The 24025-nt window shown below is 34.5% G+C and overlaps 1 pseudogene; it reads right to left on the bottom strand.

The window, feature by feature from the left end:
- Nucleotides 1–7410, bottom strand: part of LOC150065050 (DNA polymerase iota-like) — a 51224-nt pseudogene extending 43814 nt beyond the window's left edge.
- Between the last annotated feature and the right edge of the window lie 16615 nt (nt 7411–24025).

Raw genomic sequence — 24025 nt, 5'->3', positions numbered from 1 at the left:
CTTCAACAAATGTTGCTGGCAGAACTGGTTAAGCACCTGCAGAAAACTAAAGTTGGACCCTTCTTTTTCACCCTGCACTAGAATTAACTTCAAATGGATCAAAGACCTTGAGGTAAAAGCTGACACACTGAAAACATTACAAGAAGGAATAGGAGATACACTAGGCATCCTGGGCACAGGTTGAAACTTTCTTTAGAAGGCCCAAGAAACACAACAAATCAGACAAAGGTTGGATAAATGGGGCTGTATTAAATTGCAGGGCATCTCTATGGCATAGGACATAGCTAGTAAATTAAACAGGAAGCCTACAGAATGGGAGAAGATCTTCACTAACCATACAGTGGACAAAGGCCTCATATCTAAAATATATCAACAGCTCAAAAAATTGAATCACTCCAAAACTAATCTCCAAATTAACAACCATCCCATTAAAAGATGGGCCAAAGTCTTAAAGAGAGTCCTCTCTCAGGAAGAAATAAAAATGACCTATAGACAAATGAAGAAATGCTCGATATCTATGGTCATAAAAGAAATGCAACTCTAAGATTCCACCTCACTCCAGTTAGAATGGCCAGGATCAAGAAAACTAATAACAACAGATGATGGAGGGATTGTGGCCAGGAGGGATCACTACTACACTGTTGGTGGGAGTGCAAACTCATTCAACCACTATGGAAAGCAGTATGGCAGTTCCTCAAAAGACTGAACATAGAGCTCCCCTATGACCCAGCAATTCCACTACTTGGCATTTACCCAATCATCCAGAAACAAGGACATACTAAATCCACCAGCACAATGATGTTCATTGCAGCACTATTTACCATGCAGCACTTACCCAGATGTCCCTCAGTTAATGAGTGGATCAACAAGATGTGATATTCATACACAGTGTAATTCTATGCTGCTGTCAGAAAAAAATGGCATTGCCCCATTGTAAGGAAATTGAAAAGACTTAGAATAAATCATAGTAAGTGAAGCAAGCAAGAGTGAAAGGCACATAGGCCCAATAGTCTCCCTCATTTGTCATAATCAGTAGAAACCTTGGGCTCTACTAGCAGAGATTTACAATAAAACAAAGTCTAGACACATAAGGCCAAATAGTATGACACTAAATGTAAGGACATCCAGGATAAAGAAACAAAAGCCGTACAATGAGTGACTGTTGCCCTTAATGTACTATGTTATCTCTCATCTCTTTTGCCATCCCTTGGTTTTCTCATATTTTTACAATATTTCACCTTATTTTCTGATATGTTTTATATGTGCTTAATTAGTTATTTGAAATTGGATAGGGAAGGGGTGAAATCAAGATAAGCGGTGAGAGGGTGGGATGAAAATGGGGACCCTGTCATGAGAAAGGATATCAATGTTTGTCAAGTTATGCATCTTCTATCTGGTGAGTATAATGTACTCCTTCTATTAATCACAATAAAAGAGAGAGAGAGAGATCATCAGAAACATCTCTCATCTGTTATTACCTTAAATGAACTTGATTTTGGCAATGTTAATTTCTTCTCTGTTAATGAAATGCATCTGGGACAGATTGAGTACACCCACTGCAGGCCTTCAATAGAGAATAATTCCCCACTCTTTTCCTTCCTCTTCTGCAGAATAGATGATCTTAGTTTACAGTCGCCATGGAGTCCCAACAGAAAACTGGCTAAGAATTATTTTCTTATTTCTTTGGTAGAGATACTTTGCAATTTTCTCTCATTAATTCAAACAAACCCTACTTTCAAAAAATATTTCAATTACTACCCTTTTTTTAAAATTTGGTTAAGGGTATTCTAGCAGAGGTAGTTTGTGCCATGATTCTTTCATAGTTTTCAAATTTCCATTTTGTATTGCAGTGGCAGGGACAGAAAAACAAGATGTTTTCTCTGTTCATTCACATTTCTAGAATTCCTTCCTGGTCAAAAGTGCAAGTTTGTTGACATAGGATTCTTTTTTCTTTTTAGCCTTTGACCAGAAAATCATAACCATTTCCCACTGCTTAGTGTTTTATTTTGGTATCTACTGTCTTTTCCAACATTCTCTTTATTATTAAATTGTGTTTTATGGGTAAGTTTTCATATTTTTTTCTAGGATTGTTATTATATTTGAAAGGCATTCATGGGTAATACAGAGTTTAATTTTAATTGGGAAATTGTTGTGGTAGTCTCATTGAAAATATTTGAATATTTTATCAGTTGCATAGACAAAGAAGTAAGGAATCCTATGAATTCCACAAGTTAGTTTTACTAGAATCATCCTTCAATGACAGTGAAATAGAACATTTTCTGAACTTAATCTATAGACACAGTTGAATTTCTCTCTTTATTTTGTCTATGTTGTTATTGGTCATACAAATGCACTTTCTAGAATAGCCCAATATATCTAGCATTTATAAAAATAGTGTCTGAGATTCTTGCTACCCTTCTTCTTTCCAAATTCATACAGATTTCCTCTAGGATTTTCTTTCAACATTTTCTTATAAAGAAGGAAGGTACCAAACCAGATTGCTTCTTTGTGGTTAATCATATGGGAATCAATATGAATTATTAAATTCACCAGGTTTTCTCACAGAGTTATAAATAAAATCATGGATACATTGAATCTAACGTATCTGCAACTATATTGGGTGCTTGACCACATATGAAGATATAGTAGGCCATCTGGCAGTCATCCAGCATTTATAATTTCATGACTTCTTAAAATTCATGTGTCCATATTGTATTAGTTGAGGTTTTCCAGAAAAACAGAGCCAAGTGGATGTATACATAGAAATGAGAAGGGACATATTAGTTTGTCTTTTATCTCAAAGGTTGGCTAATCCCAGAATACCTGTTTGCAGGATGGGGAACTGAGAAAAGAAAAGCTATTCTATCCAAGAAGCTGGAAACCTGAGAACAAGAGGTGTCAGTGATGCACAAAGCTCATTGTTAGTCTGCTTGCTGTCTGATGCCCATGGGTGATGACAGCAGAAATACAGTAAGTATAAGAACTAAACAAATCAAACAAAATACAACAAATTTAACAAGAGCTTTGCATGTAGTGGCACATATTTGCAATCTCATGACCTGGGAGAATGAGGCAGGAGGAATGTGAATTACAGGGCACTTTAAATTGCATAGAAAGCTCTAGGCCAGCCTGAGTTACAGAGCAAAGCCATGTCTCAAAACAAACAAACAAACAAACAAACAGAAAAATCTGTTCTCCCTAAAAAAAAAAAAGCAAAAAAAAAAAAAATAAGCACATGTGGCCTCAAACTTCCTCTTTTCCTTCTCCTTCTTTTTGGTTACTTCTGTATCCTGCACTATTACATGGGTCTATTACAAATTCAGGGTAGGTACTTCCCCTAGAATCCACTGACCCAAATGCATGCCAATATTTTCTGAAAGCACATTCATAAATACAGAAGTACTGTGGCAATTTTCTACCTGTTTCTCAACTGAGCCAAAATAAAATGAAAGGTTTATCACCACACATTGTAGGTATTGGAATTATGTGTTATTTTATATAGTTCTATAGAAAAGATAGTGAAGTTATCATTTTTCAAAATACTTCTTTCATTGTTTATGGGAATATAAACTCATTCAACCACTATGGAAAGCAGTATGGCAATTTCTCAAAAGACTAAACATACAACTCCCCTGTGACCCAGCAATCCCACTCCTAGGCATTTACCCAAATGTCCAGAAATAAGGACATACTAGAGCCACTAGCAAAACGATGTTCACGATGTTCATTGCAGCACTCTTTACTGTAGCAAAGATGTGGACCAACCCAGATGCCCCTCAGGTGATGATAGGATACTATACAACATATTTAGTATTACACATTAATTATTCTGTTAAATATAATATAAAGATAATAGTATATATTAATATATTAATTTTAATATACATTGATGTCAATCACATTCTTCTCACCATCATCTTCTTTCTTCCTTCCCTTCAAGATCTTTTACAAATAGTCTTCCTTTTATATTCATCTCATATTATAATCATTTATTATGTCTGGTGCCATGAGCAAAAACAAATTACATTTATTTTTCTGACTTGGCTTATGTTGCTTGATGTGATGATCTCCAGTTCTATCACTGTGTGTATGTGTGCATGTGTGTGCCAGTCCTAAACTCAAAGACTGGGCATTGTCATGTTGTTGTGTTAGGAGAAAAAAAAATGGTGCTCTCTCTTACTATCATGAATATGTGATGTAAAATAATTTGTACGGATCTATCAAACACAGGCCCTGAGTTCAATAGGATATAATTCAATGTAAGAGAGTTACTGATATGACATCAGGTGCAAGTTTGATATTACTTCATTAAAAATCAAATCTTAAGTGCTGCCATAAAAGGAAGAGTAGTTCAATGAACTCTAAAATGAAAGGTTGTATGTGAGTAAGAATGTATGTAAACATCACATTGTTTGAGCGATGTAAATTTGATATAGTCATATTTTCCTCTCGGTGGAAAAATTAGGACGTCATCATAGACAATTATAATGTTATTCGAAGTAACTCTTTAAGGACAATCCAATCATAATATTGCCTGGCATAATTGTATGCTTTTTTCACTTGAAGGACATGCAAACTGAACTCAGTGAAGTGTTTTTCCAACTGACTTGTTTATTCATAACTAGTTTCTGAGAAATGATTGCTCTGAAATTTGTCTTTAAGCTTTAAAGTCACATTCAGAAAAATTTAATGTCTTTCAAATTGTTCTCTTTGAGTTTATATGTAGAAAACTTCTTTTCTATATTTTGAGAAATATTTGGGACTCAAACAGAGTTATTTCTGATCATGTAAAACTCAAGGTGCTAAGCTTCACTTTTGGATCACTTACTATTTATTTCTTCATTTCCTCTATGTAGGTTTAATTGGCTAACATTTTGATGTATTGTGTAGATATAGTAAAAAATATCACTGAAAGACCATAGACAAAACTCTTGTTTTCGTGAACTTATATTTTATGAAGTAAAGAAGGAAGGTAAGTCTGTAGACAAATAGAAAATACACCTTGCAGATGAAAAAATAATGTCAAAATTTGATATTATTAAGTGGTGTGCATTAGAACACACCACAAATAAAAGTGTGTGTGTGTGTGTGTGTGTGTGTGTGTGTGTGTGTTTAAAAGAGGTTGATTTTACATAGCACAAACTGTCTATTTAACAGTTTATGCCAACTTAATAATAGAGGTAAATTTAAAAAAAGAAATTGGGAATTTCTAGATGAAGTTGGAATTGATTACATAATTATAGGAATTTTAAATACATAGTTGATATTCAAATCTTTTGACCTGGATAAAGAAAGGTACTTATACAATAATTCCAGTGGAGAAGCACTTAGGAAAATAATGATGAAAGAAGACAGAAGGGACTTATTTCTAGCATAATACAGTCATTAGTTATGGCACATGCTAGTATTAGTGAGATAATAATTGAAAAACAGCATTGATTTTTTTGGTGTATAGAGACAATTAATCATTTAAAAAAGATAATTGTTTGGGGAAAACTTTTTCAGTGAAAAATTAAATACTGTCTTACAGCCCTTCTGATGATCAGATTCAAATCCTGTTCACTATGCTTGAGCTTTTCCATAACCCTTTATAAATAGTGGGTGAATGACAGATGAATTCTGGATGGTTAAATGGTGATTTAATTGATGTTCTCTGTCTGGTTTAGTTAATTGAAAGAGAGAGAGAGGGAGAAGGAGAGAGGGAGGTAGATCTGTTTTATCTCTATTCATTGATCATTTCAACATTTCTTTACAGCATATAAATTTGTTCTCTGACTCTTTCTTTGAGCCAGTTACAATGCATGTTAATTCTCAGTAAAATAAAACTCCTTAATCAATTTTAATATGTATGGGAGAGCCATAATTTTAGTCTTTGTAAATAGTATTTTAACATCAGCCTTGGTTTAATGATGTGAATAAAAAATTAGCTCAGCTTTATTTTATAGAAAATGGGACCAGCATCAAGAAAGCTAATATTATATTCTGATAAAATGTCTTTTGGTAAAGTACAATGAACAAATCTCAGTATATTTTCACAAAGGTTATTCTTGTTATTTTCTTGACATTTGGTAGGAAAATCAGAAAATCCAGAAGCCTGGTTAAAAAAGAAATAACAGTAGAGCAGGAGTGAGTAGGAGATGAGTTAACACATCTTAAGCCTCTAGGCAAAACAAAAAAAAATTCCTGGAGTAGAACTAGGATAAGAATTCATCATATGATGTTGGGCTTCATCAAAAGGCAAAATCTCCATGGGAAAACTGCCTTTATTTTAGAATGGAGGTGTGTGTGTGTGTGTGTGTGTGTGTGTGTGTGTGTGCAAAATATCTCTATCCTGCATCTAGCTCTAGAAAAAACAGAATGAAAGATGAAATATAATCCTCAGCAAATTTCCACCCACAAGCTGGCACACATCTTGTTTGTTTGAAGAACTGAATTAAAGTGGTGGAAAGAACCTGGTGAGCCAAAGATAGTTGTGATTCAAGATGGGGCGTGTCTGCCACCTCCTTATTACCCTATGGTAAAATATTTCAAAGGATGACTTTATCTCATTGGGCAACTGGTTATGAGGGTGCCCTTTCAATCCCCTTATGAAAACTCCAAGATTTTTTTCTATGTATACTTGTCTGCCCAAGGTGGTTAAAATTGGCAGATTCCACTATGCTCTGATATCTCACAAAAATATTTCCTTATATATTCATTTTATGAGAAATAAATTTTAAATGTAAGATAAATATTAATCAAGAACCTCAGATGACTACCATAGTGTGTGTGTGTGTGTGTGTGTGTGTGTGTGTGTGTGTGTGTGTGTGTGTAATGTTGGGACTTAAACTCAAGTCCTTACATTTTCCCTTAAGATTGGTGCTCTTTACTTGAGCCATAACTCTACTTCTGGCTTTTTGCTAGATAATTGGAGGTAAGAGTATTGGAGCTTTGTCTGCTAAGTTGGCTTTGAATCTCTATCCTCAAAACTCAGTTTCTTGAGTAGCCAAGAATTTCAAGCATGAGCTACCAGCTCCTGGCTCTACCTGTTATTTTTAAGAAACTTTGTTTTTTCACCTCAAGTCCCTTAAGTCATCTAAATTTGTTTAGATGCTCCTTCAGTTAGATCCATCTAACAACAGTAGCAACAAAAAATAACAAGTGATTTAAAGGACATCCTTTTGGTCTTTTGCCCATCTACTTACCTACTACTGAGATTCCTTGTCTACATACTGAGATCCAGACATCATAGTCTGAGAGCCTTTGGTTTAAGCAAGTACCCCAGTAAGTAGTACATTGCAGAAGCAATGAATCAGGGCCTACACTACTACAGATCAAGCATACCTGTTCTCTGAGGCAAAACTGTTCTGACTTGGCAAAGGAGTCATCAGTGAGTGGCCTCTGCTGGACATCTGAAATCTTCCTCATCATGTTGCACCTGTCTACATTCTTTGTACCACAAGGCAGTTTGTCTGACTTAATCTAATCCCTCAAGGAATAACAATTCTATCCTATAGTCCACACTTCACACCAAATCAAAAAAGCACGAGTCTCCCTCCTTGAAGAGGATATGAGCAGAAAGCCATTCATTAAGGCCAAATACAAATTAATATCTCAATCAATTAGGCCAATACTCAGATTGTGCCGTGGTACTCTCTTTTCTCCACCCTAAATACCTGACAAAGTCAAACTATGTCATTAACATTCTTTCAATTTGTGGGAAAGGGAAGGTGAGCCTTAGATCTCTACTAGTAGATAAACAGTTATAATCTTACATTCATTAAATGTTATTCCTGTAATCTGAAAACTGGAGGAGGCAGGGAAGTTAAATTACAAAAGTCATAACTACTGACTAAAAATCCATATTGTTTGATATATTGAGATATTTTTATTCTCTAGCAGCCATCTCAGCCTGTTATACTGTCGGCATTCTTTAGGATGTTAATGGAATAAAATCATGTCTTAACTCTCATGGGCACATTGAAATGGAAAGATAAAGACATACCCAAGAGCCCCAAGACTGGTGCAAAAAGAAGATAGTGTCAAGAGTGGACAGATGACTTTTATATATATTTTTATCAATAATAGGTATGTATGTATGTATGTATGTATATATATATACACACATTCAGATAGAAAATAGATAGATAGATAGATGGACAGACAGACAGACAGATTTATCTATCTTGCGGTACCAGGTGACAAAAAGATAGTACAGATTAACGAATATGTGCATTGGAGAACTTGACTCAGGCCAGGAACAGAACAGTTCTGTTCTTTCAAGTCTTTAGTTTGGATGATGTATATAATTATGCACTACGTGGTTAGAGAAATGAAAAGGCCTTCCATCACTGAGTTCTAAATTAAAATATGCTAAATTCAAATGGTATTGTTATTACTCTTTTGATAAAATGGCTAGGGGAAAGTAAGCACCTTAGTTACACATTTTTTTTCTTTCAGAAACAATGTTTTTCTGTGTCATCATGACTGGCTTTAAACTCACTATGTAACTCAAGCTATCCTTTTAAACTGCATTATTATGTAGAACTGAGAATCTCTAAAAACTTTTATATTACTTATTATTAAATATCCATTGAAAATATCGATTGTGAACACTCAGGAGACATATTGAAGAAAAGGTTTCAGTTTGTGATGGATTATTTTGGTACAATAATGTTACTTTGCAGTCTTGTGTTCATAATGTAGATAAAAATATTATTTGTTATTAAGCCAGTATTACAACAAATGAATCAGTTGTCCCTCAGTTTCTAGCAATGAATGATTAGATTTTTTTAAATTTAATTCTTGCATGTGGACCAAGGCTAGAGCATGTAACTTTAGCACCACCTACTGAGAGAGAGTTTACAGTGCCTTGGGTGATTAGAAAATAAAAGCTCGTAATCTGATTCTGTATATCTTTAATCTTCCTAATTTTTCTTTTTTGGCCATCATTTTATTGTGGTGCTTAATTTTCCTTTTTCTTTCTATAATATAAACATTCTGGCTCTTTAATTATAATTCTCATCAACAATAATTTAAAACTTTGTTTTTATAATGTGTGAACAGTTGGTAGATAGAGGGAAAAAGTCCATCTTAGATCATATATCTTTGCTTCAAAATGGTAACCCATAGATTATACTGTTGAACTCAATCATTATTTTTTGTTAGGCATCAATATTTAATATCCCCGATACTGTAACTCCTTGAATTGTGACTATTCCACTAAGTAGCTGAGTAGTCATACAAGTTCTTTAAATCTGGTTTCTTGATGGAAAGAATAAAATAAATAGGATCACTGACACTTGATATATAATATTACAAACCCTTTGGAAAGTTAATTTCATATGGCATTATGTCCAATAAGTGTTTTCTCATATTATTCCCCTTCTGAAAATAAAGTATTTAATAGTCATCTCAATAGCTTTTTAGAACATAGCCTAGTTTTACTTTAGTATAACATGTTAGAAAGTAGATTGTATATAATAAAAATAAAAGCATAATAGTTAGAGACAGCCACTTGCCAAATCACTTTGTACTTATTATTTAACTTACTGAATAGAAGATTGGGAATACATGATTTTTCCCCCTCAAATTTCCATTACTAACTTTCTAGGTAAAATTTGGGCACTGTTCTCGAGAGCTTAGTTTTCTTTAAGAGTGGAGTGGCCTGTACTATTTCTCATTTCTTTCAACTCTATCTTCTTAGTATAATGCTGCCAGGATTCTAAATTAGGTTTGAAATGGTATCATCCAGCATGGATAATGCCTGCCTTCCTGTTTCTTTCAATTTTAAAATTTAATAGAGTAAGTATAGGAGAATTATAGATCATCAGAACTGTGTCAGGCGCAGCCAGCCAGCCCATGTGAACTCACAGTCAATTAAACAAGCAAGCACAAAATGGAATTACTCTGCCCCAAATTGTAACCATAAATGCAGCAATATGAAAAGTTTAGTTCAGAACAGGTAGAAGAGGTAGAAGTTCTGGATTTCATGTACTATAGCTGTCCCATTCTAGGAACAGGAGGAGGTAGGAAGAAAAAGACAGAGAGAGAGAGACACACATAGATATGCAGAGAAAGATTTCTTCCAATTCTCTTCTCTGCTATTTCTTCTGTAGCCTTGTGTTCCATTTAGAATGAGTAGTGACTTTTAAAAATTGTTCCTTCCTCAAGGTGGGGTGGAAATACTATGAATGTAGGAAGTGTCTTAGAATGAATTTAAGCTCAATTGAAAACATTTATATATGACACCCCTAAAGAAAAATTATCAAAGAAATATGATTTTGTATAATATTTTGGCAACTAGTAGTAAATTACTCATTAAAAAACTTTTATAACAATGAATATTCCATATGTTGTTACTGAGAAATGACTGAAATGGTTAATAATAAGCTGAACTAGGGCATGAACAGTATAAACCTTCTACGATAACTTTACCTCAGACCTTTGTCTATGTGACAAAATTATCATTTTATTTAGTTCAGTTAAAAAATGTAGCCACACAAAGTAAGAAGAATGGAGATAAATAAGTGCACAAAACCAAAGAAAGTCATTGTGTTGTGTGGTACACAAGGATGAAGTGTGACCATATTCTTACATTTCACTGACCCTTGCTGTAGAGACCTGCATGAGCCATTCTACTTGACTGTGGGAAGCATGTAATTCTCCTGAGTACATTGCAGTCTTAATCAGTGGGAAATTTCACATACAGTCATAGCCCAATAAACCAGTACATAGTACATATTAAGGCATTCAATAAATGTTTGCAAATGAGCAAAACAATCTATTTACTTAAAAATAATTTATAAGTTTAATAAAATTGTGCTTTTCTCAGCAGCCACTATGGGTCAGTATACAAAGTCAGAGAAGATATATTATCAACTTTGCAGAAAGGATGTTGCAAATTATTCAGCTCACCTCTCTTTGATGGTGAGCTATCTGCCATAATTAATTTGGAGAGTTTTCCCTTTTTAATGCAATCTAGTGTTATTTGCCCAAGGTCTTGATAACTCCAACAAGTGTTGGTCGACCTAGGCTAACTAAAACCATCAAAAGTTAAACTTTAGGAAGTTACTATAGTTTTAGGAATCACACTGGTTGTAGTTTGAGAGTGCAGGTAGTTAATTCTAAGTAATAAGAGTGTAATATAAGAATCTTTGGTGCCATTATTTCTTAGAAAATAATATTTTTATTTCTTTAGGTAAATAATGTGTAATTCATTTAGTAGTACTGGTTTACATTGACAGATTTTAAGGTACAATCACAATATTGAGAAAATAAAAATGTACAATGTATAAAAATAAATATATTACAATATTTGTTCAGAATTTGGCTGTGTATATCCATAGGCAGAAGAATGAAATTCAAGTCTCAGAATATTATCCCTTGCATTATTTTACTTTCAGAGATTTCATGAAATTTTTCATCCTTATGTGAACCATTGAATACTATAGTTTTATTGAGTTGTGGGTGATAAAATACAATGAGACTATCTATTTAATATAGAACTCATTTCAGTACCTTAGCAGAGTCTCTGGGAAAGTCTTACAAAAATCCATCATGGCATGAAGTGTCTGCCCTTACACAGATATTAGGTTTTCTTCAGCTCAGACATCTCAGCCTCGTTTCTTGTGAACAGCTGGTGGGTTCTTTGCTGTGCAGCAGAAATTTCATGATATGTAGTATGGATCTGACAAGAACTTTGCACCTTCTACTGAACAATGGTCACTATTCTGTTTCATCAATGTTTGTGAAATGGTCAAGTGATCAGCATTTTTGGACTTTATGAGATAAATATCCAAGCATTTGGAATTATTGGCTTGGATGTCACTGAATAAAGTTCATCTGTGGCTTGACCTCTAGCTTCTGTATTTGTCAGAATGCATTTTTCATCTCCCAACCTACTTAACTGTGTTAGGTGTTTATAAAACAGTTTAAAGTTATTTCTAAGTTTTCAAACAAATCCAAACAAGAGGGATACATATGTTTAGACACTTGTCTGGGATATAGAATCATATCTACTCAACTCATGGAGCCAGAGAATCTCCATGCTTACTTATGATCTGGTTATGTACTGTTACAGTATGGTTTTTATTTCCAGGGCAATTTTGTGGCAAAACATTCTCAGTTTGTTAAAAAATAGTCAATGTTCTCTAAAATTTTAATTTTCTATTTTATAGGTTGTAAAATGATTTTATTATACACTAAGACTTCTTTATACTTTCTATTGCCAAATGTGGTATTCTTGTTTTAAATAAATATACATCAATATATCATGCTTTTACAAATAATTCTGTGACTTTATTTTAAAGATATACTTGTTATTGAGATGATCCAAATAAGTGTCATTGTGACATGTCTGTCCTCTAAGCTATACCCATTTCAAATATTCAGGATTTAGACCTTCTCAACTCTTATGCTTAGGTAATTAAGTTTATAAATACTGACTTTGAGAACAAACTTGACCACTAACCTGGACTTAACCATGAACAACTTTAAAAGAAAGAAAGAAAATTAAAAAGTAAAAAGATACAAAACAAATTGAAACAGAATCCTAGTATTTGTTTTTCAAGACATTCATAGTAGCTATAACATACTTTATAAATACTTCACAAGTCAATAGTGGCCATCACAATTAAGGCATTTGTTTTTAACAAGCATTCAAGACTAAAGCTACCAATCCATCAATACTCTCTCATCTTTAGAATTTGAATGATAATTACCTGCTTCAAATAAAGGCTAATGAGGGATTTTAACTCTACATCCCACACAGAAAGCATACCAATGATTTTCTCAATGTCCTAATCAACTGTTCTATAGATATAAATCACAGCTTTGATGCCAGAAAAATATCTATATTAAAATATAATCCTACTTTGTCCCATGTTAATAATCATCCTTTCCAATGAGTACATTCTTGATTGTGAAGTCTTGAAAGTATGCTGCTTCAATTCATAGTTGTTTGATGACGTGAGAGCAATAAGTACACAGTAAAAGCAATACTACAGAGGTTTGACTTGTAATTTCTTATTTCCAGCTAGCTGATGAAGATTCTCATGTACCAGACAGCCAGATTATCAGGAGAAGGAAAAACAAAAGTAATACTCCACAGAATACTGTGTACCTAGGAGATGATGTCACATAAATTTGGTGTATTAAATATTCTGTAAGAACCATATTTTCTATCTACAATGAATTTATTGACCAACAAGTCAATGAGTATCTGTATTAACAATACTTACCCCTTCAAAGAAAAAAGGAAAGAAAAAATGTATTATTGATTTTCGTTCTTAACACAAATTGATTTTAAATTTGTGAAGGAAATACTTGCTATCTGTGTTAGGAGCCGAATGCAGGATCAGGCTGGCCCATGAATCTGCATCATTGGGCAAGATAACCACACAAAGAAATGAGCTGTCATGTATGAAGGCCATGCCTAACTCTGAGCTATATCGTCGGTATTGTGAATCACTTTCTGCTGAGACTTGATTACCATTGGGTACGAATGTGTTATTGCTTCATCACTCTCTACCAAGACCTATAGTGAGAGTAAACACGTGGACCTCCCTGCCCACCTTTGTGCTGATAGGCTCCTGCACCCTATATTAGCTGAATGGACTTCCTCAATAAACGGAGTTCCTGCCTTGACGGGTTTGATGCGACTGCTTGTCCTCCAGCGAGGGAGGGCTGGGTGTAGGTGTCAGTCCTTTTTCGGCTAGTCCTGGCCAGGGTGTGTTCTCTCTCTATCCCCCCTGCAGGTGGGGAGGGACCAAGGACTAAAAACCCTGACAATGTGAACATCGTTTACATTTTCGTTCTGCAGAGGTGAGACAAAAGTTGAACTTGAAGAGTAACACAGGAAGGTTAAGAAGATTGAGGCAATCATACTGGCCATAAGACTGGATTGGATCACACAAAAATTTGGCGATGTTCCAGAAAATTTTGTATTTAAGGAGCTTGGCGTTCTGATTTCCCCAATGCAATAGCAACAAGATTCTTTTGTTTTTCCTTGTTACTTTTTTTGTTGTTCCAGACTTACATTTTGGGTCTTTGTGACAAAATTGGTGTGGTGTGTGTGTGTGTGTGTGTGTGTGTGTGTGTGTGTGTGTGTGTGTGTGTGTGACAGAGAGAGAGAGAAAGAGAGAGAAAGAGAGAGAGAGAGAGAGAGAGAGAGAGAGAGAGAGAGAGAGAGAGAGGGGGGGGGGAGGGAGGAAGGGAGCCAGAGAAATCAAGAGAGCACTTGCACATGAATGCATGAACTCTGGGCCTGAGCAATGTCCCTGGGCTGTTTTTACTCAAGGCTAGAATTTACCATTTGAGCCACAGTTCTACTTCAGGCTTTTAGGTAGTTGTTTGGAAGTAAGAGTCTCACCAGTTTTCCTGTCTGGGCTGGCTTTGAAAGACAGTCCCCAGCCTCAGTCTCAGTAGGGGCTAGAATTAAAGGAATGAGACACTTGTAGCCAGTTTGGGGGCATGATTTTTATTTAAAAGAAGAATCCTGTAGCTTATTTTTTTTAATTTGAATGCTAATTGTCTATCATTCTTTCAGCACATAAATTCCCTGTTCTGTTTTATTTGGTTTGACCCTGTGCACAAGATGAAGTGGTAAAAATGGAAAGAAACTCTGTCCAGAGTTCTTAAAAACCAGACATTTATTTGGGAAATTTCCATAATACTTACCATGCTTACTAAATTTTTAAGAACTGATTGATTGTTTCTTGAGAGCCATTTAATCTCCTTGGTTTACTTTCATTTGATAAAAGCTCTTTGATGGCTGTGTTTGGTGTGGTAAATCTTCTTTCCAAAGTGACTAAGTCTCATTCTAAACAAGCTCTACTGGCATAGTCTTACCTTCTGCCCTGACATTAATTAATAATCAGGGCTGGGGAAAGGGTAAAATAGAAGCATTGTTTTAATTTCTGGTTAATGACTTGCTTTTTAATTTATGACAGAGAGCATAATGAATTGTGATATACTAAGAATCAGCAATAAAAGGAACCTACAGCAAAAGTACTGTTATCGTGCAGAAAATGCTAGATAAATCAACCATCACAAATGACTTCACAGTTTTATGAAAGGTACCAAGAACATTGCAGGAAAATAGATTATCCTAAGACATTCAGAGTGTGCTGCTTTTGTATTTTAATATTTTCAAATAGCTGACTGCTGGCCTCAGGGGAGAAAATCCTGTTGAAGAAATCCTTTATAAGATATCATACACAGTATTTGAAAGGCCTCATAGAAATATGTTTTAGATTTTTTAAGTGAGGCAAATATCAAAGATCATTTTATTAACTAAAATGTCTCTAAAGAAAATGATGTGCACTAAGTAAATGTGGAAGAACTTGGTAAGTGAGCAAATCTCTTTTTCAACATTATGAAGTTATCACTTAACATTTCACACTGGTGATTATCGTGAATCGTAAAGATCTTTTGTTTCTTTTCTTTTCTTTTTTTTTTTTTTGCCAGTTCTGGGGAACTCAGGGCCTGCTCACTGTCCTTGAGCTTTTTTTTCCCCTCAAGGCTAATGCTCTACCACTTGAGCCACACCACCATTTCCAGCTTTTCTATGTATATGGTACCGAGGAATTGAACCAGGGTCTCCGTGCATGCTAGACAAGCACTCTAACCATTAGTCAAAACTCCCAGCCCCGATCTTCTGTTTCTTATAGCACAGAAATTCAAAATTCAGGGCTCAAACTATGGTTGGGACATCTTGCTGAGTACTTCTGGGAGGCAAAATAGCAAAAGAAACAGACATTCCTGAAAGCTACTTTCTAAAGCCTCATCCCTCTCTATTACAGTAGTTTGTATGGCACAGTCACCACTTACAAAACTCATGCTACTTGCTTTTACAGTGGTGGTAAATGTGTCTTAGAGAGCCAAATAGTTGGACTTTGTCAGTATTGAGGTCTTTACATCATTAAAGTAGCTGAAGATTTTGCCTTTTCATTCATTATTTTTGTTGCTCTCTCCTTATTCCCTGACACTTGAGTATTCATAACAATCATAATAATAAACTATGTGCCAAATCATTGAATAATTTATTTGCCTCTTATAATAGCTTTTAGCGCCCCCCCCAAAGACATACATTCATTATTTTAAGTAATGATCCAAATGTTACAGTACTCTAATAGTAGCACTTTGAACTTTAGCTGCATAGACTGATAATAAATTATATAATAATGAGATTTCTGGTAAGGCCATACTTTTCACACATTTTCTGTAGTCACACGTTATCTATGGCATTTTGTTTCTGTAAGGTTGTGTTGTTAGCTATTCATGCTCATACTCATCTGCTATGCTACCATGTACTATTAGTGTTCTAGGAAATGTAGAAATAAAATGAATAAATAAATGAATAATGATACAGTGAATAGTCAGTTAAATCAAAATTCAGATATAAAATTATAGACTTGTTTAATTCTTGTACTAAAATCAATTCTCTTCTGAGTTGGAAGAGTTAAAAAAAAGCTAAGCAATTTGTAGAATATTTGCATCTATTTCTTGAGTTTTAAACCTAGCTTATTAACTTACTAATTTGCGAGCCATTTTGAAAATATTTTCTGTATAATCCATTGTGATTTTTCACCTGTTTCAAAGCTTACAAAATATCTATCCTTAATTCATTTTAAAATTTATTTTTGGAAGTAATCCTGTCAGTTATAATGTGATTACTTTCACAACATTTTCATGTCAAAGTTTGTGAGTGTGTATGTGTGTGTGTGTGTGTGTGTGCGCGCATGCTTGTGTGCATGGTGGTACAAAGGCTTGATCTCAAAGCCTGGATGATCACCTTAGTTTTTTTTTGTTCAAGGCTGGTGTATGCCTACTGGAGATGCTGCTCCACTTCCAGCTTTTTGGTAGTTAATTTGAGATAAGAGTCTCATGAACTTTCCTGCTCAGGCTGGCATTGAACTGCAATCCTGAGGTCTCAGCCTTCTTATTAACTAGGTAGGAGTCACTGGTGACCAGTTTAAAGTTTGTTGTTATGTTTTCTTTTGTACCAGAGGCAAGTGTTTCTATTCAGCTGGACTGAATGTGGAAACTCTATTATGACCCACAGGCTCAGTCATTTGTTTATTTCTGTAGGTCAGGGGAACAGAACTGAGGAAACAGTGTTGTAGTTAACACTGTTTACAGGCACAATTTTGTGTGCAAGAAGGAGAGGGAAAATGGTACAAAAAATGAGTGAGGGAGTAACAGTGTTTGACAAAAAATATATTCATTATCTTATGTATGTAACTGTATCCCTTCTGTATATCACCTTGATCATAAAATTAAACTAAAAAGTTAAGAATCCAAAATGGCAAAGTGATTTGTACATTTCTGAACAAATACGTGACAATTTGGGCTTTCAACGCAGGGCCTGGATGCTGTCCCTGAGCTTCTTTGGCTCAAGACTAGAACTCTTACACCTGGATCACAGTTCCACTTCTAGAATTTTCTGAGGTAATTTGGAGGTAAGAGACTCATGGATTCTCCTGCCCAAGCTGGTTTCAAACTACAGTCCACTAATCTCAGCCTCCTGAGTATCTAGGAATATAGATATGAGCACCCAGGTTATTTTTTATTTAAATATTATTTTTTTCAAGATTACATTTCCAAGTTTACTTATATTCTACTATTTTGCGTCTACATCTAAAGCCCAGGATGAGGCTTCTGCCCTAAGATGGCTTTGGGAGAACCTAAGTTTTTCTCAAGCATCTTCCAAATCCACTGCTCTTTCTTGGTGACCTTGGGTGCCTGGAATAAGGAAAACAATAGAAAAGAACTTTACAATTAATTACATAAAAATTTGTCATAGGCAAAATTCTGAATGAAAACTTCTTGAGTTCATTAAAAAGTATTATTAGTCAATCACATGTTTTTCAATTATTTCCTTACTCAGTTAAGTGTATGATTGCGAGGCTGGAATTACAAGTATATTCAGCCAAACCTAGCTTTGTGTTGAGATGTAGTCATTCTAACCTTTTGACCGAGCTGCTCTTTTTTTTTAATACTTCTCTCAATCTCTACCTTCATAGGTACATAGAATTTTAGGCATAATAAATTACTACTGGCTTTTTATTTTTAAATAGTCTCAATGATTTTTTCAATGAATTGAGTTGTGTTCCTTTCCTGTGATATAATTATTTACTTCACATTTACTCTGACAAGTCTTGCCAGCTTCTTTTCAGTCTGTAAAATTTTGACTTTCACCAAACTTGAGAAGTTTTGTGTAATTTCATCAGTATTTTCCTCATATTTTCTCTGTATCATCCTTCTGAAAGTCTAATAGAAACACCAGGAATTTTTATAAATGCCCTATATCTTTTTTCAATTCTCTCTTCTATCTTTTGAAGATTGGTCACTTTCTATCAACCCATATTCACACTTAATTTTACTATCATCTCTATTTGCTATTAAGCACACTCAATTATTTTGCATAAGATTTAGATAATATTCTCAATTATGAAATTCCTCGTTGCTTTTTCATACTTTCTATTTCTTGGTGTGATATTTCTTTTAATTTTATTGCTATAAATGAAAAGAATAAAAGCCTCAGGATAATTATAATAACTGTTTAGAAACACTTGTCTCCTCCCCTCCCACATATAAGTCACCTCAGGACTGAGATTTTGATTTGTTTTTGTTGGTTTATTATTTGTGACAGTCCTGGGGCTTAAACATAGGGTCTGTCATTCATTTGGGTTGCCTGCTTATGGTTGGTATTCTAGCCAGAGCTTTTATCTGGCTATTTTGTAAAAAAATAAAAAAAATCTCAAAAACTTTCCTGCCTGGGATGACTTTGAATCACAGTCCTCTAACTCAGCCTCCTTAGTAGCTAGGATTACAAGCATCAGCTAGTAACTCCTGGACAAATTGACTTTTGTTGATTTTTTTTGGCCTTGAGAATAAGCTATTTCTCTGATTCTTTAGATTCTGTTCTACTCATTGTAGAAATTGGGTTTTAGAGATTCCAGAATCTGTTATATTTTTTGAATAATTTGGATGTGTGTGTTCACGCATAGACACAGACTTTTAATAGTCAATTGAATGAAGTTAAACTACAAGAGTGACACTCCAAATTGTCATTGCACTTTCTTGATCTTAAATTAGATATTTGTAGTCTCCCTGCAACATCCATGGTTCAGGATCTCTTGGAGAGATTTCTCGGTTTGGACTTTCTCTGCCTCTTGTATTTGGAATCGCCTCTTGGCTTGTCACCTGGCATGGTTGTCCTGAGCTCCATTCTGTTTCTCAAGCTAGATACTTAGTGGGGCTTCCAGTCTGAATGTAGCTGTTCAAGGCCGTGCTCCAAAACTGGATTCTCCCCCAAGCTTAACTGCAAAACTGAAAAATAATCTCATTTATTTGCTTGCTTTCTTTTAATCTCCAGAACACTCCAATATTATTTATTTACTATATTTATTTTGTTGGTCATTACTCTTATTATCCACAGGATAATTAGGCTATTAAGGACATACTATGATACTTTAAACATATGTAATTTTTTATAATTACTGATGGTCATAATAGTAAAGCAAGCAGTATGTGTGTGTACATGTGTGTGTGTGTACAAATGAATTTTTACAACTTTGTGAAGGAAGGAAAGGTGATGATTTTCAAGTAGATGTCATTTCATTTTCTTCTAAAGTACTATGAAGAGGATACTGCTATGCTGCAGAGCACTATTCTGTTGACTATATATCTACAGTCATGATTATACAAAGGCTTGGCTCAGTGGCTCATATCTGTAATATCAGCTACTCCCTCAGGAGCCAGACTTTAGAAGGACTGAGGATCGAGGCCAGCCCAGGTAGAAAGTTAGTTGGTTCCCCTCTCAACAAATAAGTTCAGTGGGTAAGAAGATAATAATCCCAAATAGAAAGAAGGCATATATAGGAGGATTTCATTACAAAGCCATCCTGGGTAAGAACACATGACCTATCTAAAAAATAACTCAAAATTAAGTAAGGCTGGAGGAATATCTCAAGTGATGGAGATCATATCCAGCAAGATTAAGGCCCTAAGTTTAAACCAGGGCCAGGGAAAAGAAAAGACAGAGATAGGGATGAAAGACAGGAAGAAAGACAAACAGGAAGAGAGGAGAGAGAGAGAGCGAGAGAGAGAGAGAGAGAGAAAGAGAGAGAGAGAGAGAGAGAGAGAGAGAGAGAGAGAGAGAGAGAGAGAGAGAGAGAGAGAGAGAGAGGGAGAAGAATGGAAGGAAGGAAGAGAAGAAAAACAAAAACAGACTACACAAAATAACAAGAATAATTAAATCTGTGAGTGGTAATAAAATTCTAGCACTAGAGAGAAGAATTACTTACGTAAAGCATGATGCTTCTGTAGAAAATTCATTTTCTGAGTAAACATTTCCAAAAGCCAAGTCTGCAATATATGTATTTCAAAATAATGATGTCATAGTATACCACTTGTTCTTTTCAAACAAAATTATAGGTTCTTGAGTTTAATATGGGACAATATAACTTATATTTCTTTAAATTTATTTTAACAAAATAGATGACTAAATGGATTTCAAACATTGATGTGGCCTGGCAGCTAACATATAGCCTATTATATTTGAGTTGTTATTAGAATATTTTTCTGTGACCTATATAAACATATGTCATATTTATGCATGCATATATATTATGTGCACACATTAATTATATAGACATGTGTAGCATAAATATGCATGTGAGTACAGGTGGGCACCTGTGAACAAACAGGCATATATGTATGCACATGTATATGTACACACATGTGTGTGTTTGTGTATATACACATTCTCACACAGAGGGAGAGAATGCATCTGATACAAAACACAAGAAGAGGAACTTTTTGAATCTTTGTGGTGACATTTTAGTGAACTATTATGTGAACCCATGTAAATTACTTCTGGTGACTTCCTGATAATTACAAATGTAGAGGGTTGGGCATACTTTAAATACTGTACTTCTTTTTTTATTCCATCTTTATTGGAAAAAACATTCTTGCAAAAACCCTATTTGAATAAATGTTCAGAGTGATCTCAATCTTATTTGGAATCAACTTGCACAGAGAACTATTAAATTCTAATTAAATATGTGTCATGCTGAGGATTGTTTCCAAAGTATGATGAAAAAGGAGAAAGAAAAATGTGCAATCTATTTATTTTTGAATTTACTAATTTATGTATTTTTTAGCGTAGATCTAGACCTTGAACTCAAGACCTTTGGCTTTCATTGGATGTTCTGCTTAAGGTTGGTATCCTACCAAATAAGCCACACCTTCATTTCCAGCTTTTGGTGGTTCACTGAAGGTCTCATAGACTTTTTTTGCCTGGCCTGCCATGATCCTCAGATATCAGATACCTGAATAGTTAAGATTATAGGCTTGAGCCACGTGGGCAGCAAAATTTTCAACCTTAAATACTGTATGTACATAAACCATTTAAAAGTAAATATAACTACCTATGTTAGAGCATTATATTCAAGAATCCTCATACAATGAAAGGTAAATGTCATTCAGAGTGATGGTATCAGATTGGCATGCTACTAGAATATATATTTTAAATACACATAATAAAATTACATCACCCTTTACAAATTGAGGATACTACCTTAACCCCCTAATGTTTTATTCTTTTATTTTTTCATTTTATTGTCGGATAATGTATAGAGGGATTACACTCATCAAGGTAGTAGGTGCATTACTTCTTGCACATTGATACTCCTCATATTTTTGTCCATGTTTCCCTACCCTCACCCCTCTCAATCATCTTTTTTCCCACCCTTCTCTCTCCTATTTCAAACAAACAGATAAAGGTATATAGACTATACCAGGTAACAACATCTCCTAATGCTTTGATAAAGCATTTTCCCTAATTTCCATGTTTCATGAGCTTATTTTACAATTACACAAAATGAGTTTTAGTTCAAAAGTAATCAAAATTATCTTCATTGTATTTGCTTCTGTTCTTAGTTTACTTGTTTAAAAATTTAAAACAAGTTATACATTTTGTATGTTTCATATATTGTTATACAAAATATATAGTATCCTATATTCTGTGTTACTATATGTTGATAACAACTTGTGACATTATATGACATATTGAGAATAATAGGTCTCTACCTACAGCATGACTTAGCACAGTTCAATTTTACAATGGACTGAAAGCCACAAAAGTTTCTGAGAGAAGTGGTACTTTCAGCTTTGAATTAGGACCTGCACTGTGTAGTATGAGCTCAGTATGTGGTTAGCCACACTGTCACCAGGGAATAACTCATGTCTTGCTGAACACCAATGATAAGGCAGACGTACAAAGTGCAAAGTTAACTGATATTTTTTATTTTCAATATGTTTATCAGGATGTCACATCATCAAGATAGACATGCTCACATTTCTCGGTGTGTGTGTGTGTGTGTGTGTGTGTGTGTGTGTGTGTGTGTGTGTGTTAAGTACTAATTGTCAGTGAATCTCAAGATTTTTCCCTTACTACCTAAAAATTACATGCTTTTATGCTTTCATACTGTCTTATTCCTCTTTATACTCCCCAAGCCTGGCACTTTGTTTCATAAACTGTAGTTGAGAAAAGTGTGACTATTATTCGCAAATACTAGGAATGAAATTTTAACCCCTGACAGAGAAAATGGATGTACAACCTGTAACTAGATCTTTGCCTGGCCCAAGCTGACAAGCAGAGAAGCAGAGGATGTAGTTTTGAACTGACCCTTTCTCTCTCCCACTTCTCACTCCTTTGGCTTGCTTGGCACAATAGGTTTTTGTTTTCTTTCACCAATTCATCATTTCTCTTCCTCAGAGCCTGAAAGCATTAGAAGAAGTACAGGGGTTGAAAATGAAAGTTTCACTATCAAATTACTGTTTTTACCATTGTATATACTTGTTATTAAGACAGAAAAAAATGTATTTTAAATCAATTGTCATCTCCAAATTTAAGGGTATATGCAGGGGTAAATTCAAATTGTGGAATTCCTTAGAAAAAGCATAAAATAAATACCAGGAAACTGGTACATGAGCTGTGTCATGGGCAGGTAAAAGGGAGGGGATTAGCCAGGTAAAATATGGTAGGTGAGGAAGAATACAGTCATAATATTCTGTGCATATTCTATGAGACTATGAAAATGGAGTTTGGCAGAGCATTCCACACATGAGAAAAGATTCTATCTGATTAATAGCTAGCTTCTCAGAAACCTGGAGGCCAAAACAAGGGAAACATATATTTATTTTTAAACATCAATTAATTTTTCTTTCTGTCAAAAATCTTTTAATAATGGATATAAAATGAAGATACTTTGAAATAAAAAAAGAAAATGGAGTTTGGAAGGGATGAAGAGAATGATGAAAGAAGTGTTATGAATCAAGATGTATTGTTCTTACAACGTGATTTGCCTAATGGTAATGCTTTTGTACAACTACTTAAAAATACTAAAAAGCAAATGCTAAAAATGAACTGTAGGATATTTAAAATCAAGCTGAATTTATACATTGAATTAATATTGACATAAAGAAGACAAATTAGTCTGAAGCATTTCTTCAGATTAGTGTATGGCAAAAATGGCACCAAATCATGTCAGGAAACTTTCACCATTTCAACTTAAGTTTTGCTACATGGATCTACAAGGCAACTCTATTTTAGTATTTCTCAACCATGACCTATAAAGAAGATGGAATAATAGCTCTAAAGATGTTCTGTGTTGTGTGTCTAATCTGCAGAAACTGGTAATCTTTTGTAACATGAAAAGGGAAGCTAAATTACAGATTGAATATTTTTAATTAGCTGACTTTGAATTAGAGAGATTGGTCTGCAAAATGTGGACTTGGTAGCCTAATGTGGCCATACTGTATTTAAGGGAGAGAATCACACACAGAGATCTGGTTGTGGAAGCAGGACCAGAGATAAAGAAGACAGCCACAACCACCTCACAAGTAAAGGTAGCTTAGAATCTGAGAAAAAAATATGAATGAATTCATGTTGAGAGTCTCAGAAGGGACATCATCTTGACGACACTTGGGGTGTTGCTAAATAATCCTGAAAAAATTCAAGAATAATACATTTGTG

The sequence above is a fragment of the Megascapheus bottae genome, chromosome 3, assembly GCF_031878675.1.
Source record: "Megascapheus bottae isolate mThoBot1 chromosome 3, mThoBot2.hap1, whole genome shotgun sequence".
NCBI lineage: Eukaryota > Metazoa > Chordata > Mammalia > Rodentia > Geomyidae > Megascapheus > Megascapheus bottae.
Note: the sequence above shows the minus strand (reverse complement) of the source record. Positions and strands in the feature narration are given on the sequence as shown.